The sequence below is a fragment of the Penaeus japonicus genome, unplaced genomic scaffold (assembly GCF_977035675.1).
Source record: "Penaeus japonicus unplaced genomic scaffold, GWHDUDI00000001_assembly GWHDUDI00000444, whole genome shotgun sequence".
Taxonomy (NCBI): Eukaryota; Metazoa; Arthropoda; class Malacostraca; order Decapoda; family Penaeidae; genus Penaeus; species Penaeus japonicus.
Window position 1 is genome coordinate 3,157 of NW_028234846.1, and position 4,344 is coordinate 7,500.

A 4,344-nucleotide genomic window follows, 5' to 3' on the forward strand; every position below is an offset into this window, starting at 1 on the left:
ACGAAACAACCTTTCCCCAACTCGATCTGGGAGAAGCAGACCTCACCTGGCGGAATCCTGAATGGTCATTCACCATCCCTCCCTTACAGTTCCATCACCACAAACCCACCCCCCTCCCACAGACCCCCCACACACCTCAACCCCTGATTAACCCAGAAACAAAAACCCCTGACCCGAAACACCACAGGTCGAGACCTTCAAAACCCCATCCACGACAGGTGGAGCCTTCAGTAAGGCCGAAAAAAAAAACGCCATACAAACACAGGCGACACAAACCTGCAAACTTATAAAAAACACACCCACCCTAAAACACACCAGCGGAGAGCCTGCGACGCAGCGATCAACCTCACGGAGTCGGGCCGTGCCTCCCCTGGCGACCGAAAGAAAAGAAAGAAAAAGAAAAAAACAAAGCTCAGACTCAGAACAACACCAAATACAAGCCCAAAGGCCACAAACAATAAACCCTCTAAATCCCAACAAACCAGCCAAACAGGCCTCATGGACGGCCACAGTTACCGATGCCTCATATTACGGCATTCGTTTCTATGCCGAATGATCCGACTAGGTCTACGGAGTGTATGTGACGCCTCACCTCCTCGAGGCGGGAAAGAAATCGCTACCGCGGCAACATCAAGTGGGTTTACACGAACGCAGCCGAGTCCGATCTCGTCACAGCACAACGTCTGCATAAAAATACCTCCCCCCCTTGCTGATGAAGGCGAGAACTCGACATCACAAACACACACATGACAAGATACAAAAACATTAACGACTTACGCCATGGGTTCCACCCCACAGACAATACTCCTCTCCTCACAAAACAAACCATGAACCCACACCAAACTACAATACCTATCATCAACGCCTCACAGTCCTGCAACACAACGTGCTGCAATGGACCCTCGATCGCCACGGCGCAATGAGCTCTGCAATATGTACAGGGAAGTACGACCCCTCTGTGCACATCATACTCATTAACAGCCACGGACTCGCGCGTACACTCCAGCACGCAAACAGAATCAAAATACATACATACACAACATATCAAACGAACCACACAGGCATAATTATCTTACGTTAGCTCTGAACGAAGCGATGGTGGGTTGTTTGCCTATCGCCATCAAATCGAACCCTAAAAAATAAAATTCATGACAACTTCACATCAGAGAGGAAGCTCTCATTGCGGTGGAAATCGATACTCCACATGGTCCCATTTCATTGCCACTATCTACTTACCACCACGCAGACCATACATACCTGACCAGTTCGGCTAGACATATTCCAGCTCCTCAGACACAGGAAACCCACATATATACTCGGGGACTGGAACGCACAACACCATACATTCGGCTACTAATTACAATATACATCTAACGCCGTGGGGCGAGGGCTTTCTTTTCGTCTCCCGCATCCTCGACGGCACACTACATGTCATACACATCGGTCCAGACTTTTCCAACACGAATAATAAAAATAAAACAACCGGTCAGCAACTACACCAGACATCGTTACTCACAAGCAGACATGCATAATATACACCTGAACATACACCTCCAAGCAAGGAGAGATCACTGAATGTCACCACCAGCGATCATCTCCCCATCATAGACTTGATGAGTCCATCCATCTCGACCAACCCAATCATGATTCCATCTCATCCTAAAGAAAGACTAAAAAAATGCAGACTGGTATACGACTCCTTCAAAGAATCCCTTTCACAAACTCAAAATCATGAACTACAAGGGCGTCTGAGCTTACCAACACAAAAATCTGAAATAGATTCATACCTGGAAACATGGTATGATGACATCACCACAGCCAGACAAGCCCACATTCCAAAAACAACATACAGAACAATACCACAACATAAACAAAATGACACCCTTCGCTCACTCATAACACAATATCATAATGCCCATCAACTTGCACAAACACGAGGATGGGACCAAGAACTAAGAAACCGATACAGACATATTCAAACACAACTACAAGACGCAAACAGAGAACTCCACACAAGCACATGGACATCACTTATAGACGAACTCTGCCAGAACCACACAGACCCAAAGATATTCTGGAAATCATACAAAAAACTAATGGGTACAGACAGACAAAGATGCACACACTTATATGATGAACAAAACAACAAAATCGACTCTATACAAGACATGGAAACACTTCACAGACGATTCTGGCAGAGAAACTTCCAAATTACAGACACCGAAAACGAAAACTTTGAGAGGACACTGAGCACGAAGTAAACATGGCACTTCAACAATCACAACATCTGCTACAACCCACACAAACAATTGACCTAACCGCACTAAACAGTACAGATATTTTCACCACGCCAATAACACCAAGAAAAGTTGCAGAGATAATCCAACAGACCAAAAAAACAAAGCACTCGGGCCAAGCAAAATAAACAAAACAATTGTTCATAACCTTCTCCCAAACATGATACAAAAACTCTGTCAAATCTTCAATGCTTCCTTGGCCACAGGACACTTTCCATCTCTTTTCAAACACGCCTGCCTCACACTGATTCCCAAACCAAACAAATGAGTCTACTATATAAGCAACCACCGACCGATCTCCTTGCTCGAGGTTCCGGGGAAGATAATCGAACGCATCATAACAAGAAGAGTAAACACGCACTTCGAAACAAACAACATTCACAATCCCCGTCAACACGGATTCAGACTACGACGAAATAAGCCTCAGCCTCGCAAACAAAAAACAGACAAACATTCTCAGGGACATCAGCAAGGCCTTCGACAAGGTGTGACATAGCGGACCGAAATACAAACCAATTAATCTACACCTTCCACCAAACTTCACACGCCTTCTCTGCAACTTCCTAACATTCGCCTCGAACACTACCACGGGCCCCCCATCCCCCTGAGGAGTGGGGTCCCCCAGGGTAGTGTCCTGGCACCAACACTCTACATACTATACACCGCAGATCTTCCACTCCCAACACCATACAGCAACTTCATATCCTACGCAGACGACATAACACAAATCATAACACACCCAAGCAAATCTAAAAACATCATGAAAATATCCACAGAACGCGCCATCAATCACGTAAACACTACGAGAGGAAGTGGAAGATACAAACAAACAGACAAAAAGTTCACAAACATACCCATCGCACGACTAAACCCGCCCCAACATACAAATAAACAATGCAGACATACCGAACGCAAACAATCGGAAAACTACTCGGCCTCTCCCTCACCAGATGGGGTGTATCCACACACGCAAAACAACGCATCAAACAAGCAAACATCACACTCCGCCAAAACTACACAGATTCACGCAATGCACAACACGAACGAAACTACAACTCTACAAAACAGTACTCCGTCCCATCCTCGAGTACACCCCAGTGCCACTCCACACAATATCCCAAAACACAACAAATAAACATGCAAGCGGTCCAGAACAAAGCTTTGCGCTGGGGCCGCAAACATAAGATACCCACACATAACACCCACCCGAGAGCTGCACGAAAGATTCAACATCGAGCCACTGAACACCCGAATAGGACGCTCGTGCACGCAAGACATGGGAAAAACCAGAGGCTACAACAGGCAGACGACCCACTATACACAAACATCATAGAAACACACAACAACACAGACTCTGAACACCGTTGGTGGCCACGAAGCCTCAAAGCTATAAATGAGCAACCACCTCGTCCACTGTATGTCCGAGAACGACGACACGATAATTAAGAACTGCCTCATTCCCTCTGTGCCCCTGTGTTCAACGGCGTGCTCTCGTGTCAAACATCCATGTCTGAGTGTTCATACTTCTCATGTACATCACCATGTCACGTTCCATGCTCCCCACATGACTATAAGGGTGTAAATAAGTAGGTGTTCATACTATATGTGTTAAGGTGTTATGATGTTTCTATCGTTTTCACACTTGCTGTGAACACCACCTTGTTCTAGTGTCCATGTTCTACGTTCGAGAAGAAAAAAAAAAAAAAAAAAAAAAAAAAAAAAAAGAAAAAAAAAAAAAAAAAAAAAAAAAAAAAAAAAAATCGTATCAAAGTGTGTATATATGTGCGTTCTTCTTGTTCAAGTCTGATGTTCATTCTCGTCCTTCCCAAAAAAAAAAAAAAAAAAAAAAAAAAAAAAAAAAAAAAAAAAAAAAAATCATATCAATATATGTGCGTATATATGCGTTCTCGCGTTCTCGTGTTCTCGTTCTCGTGTTCTGTTCTCGTCCTTAAAAAAAAAAAAAAAAAAAAAAAAAAAAAAAAAAAAAAAAAAAAAAAAAAATCGTATCAATATATATGTGCGTATACATGCGTTCTCGCGTTCTCGT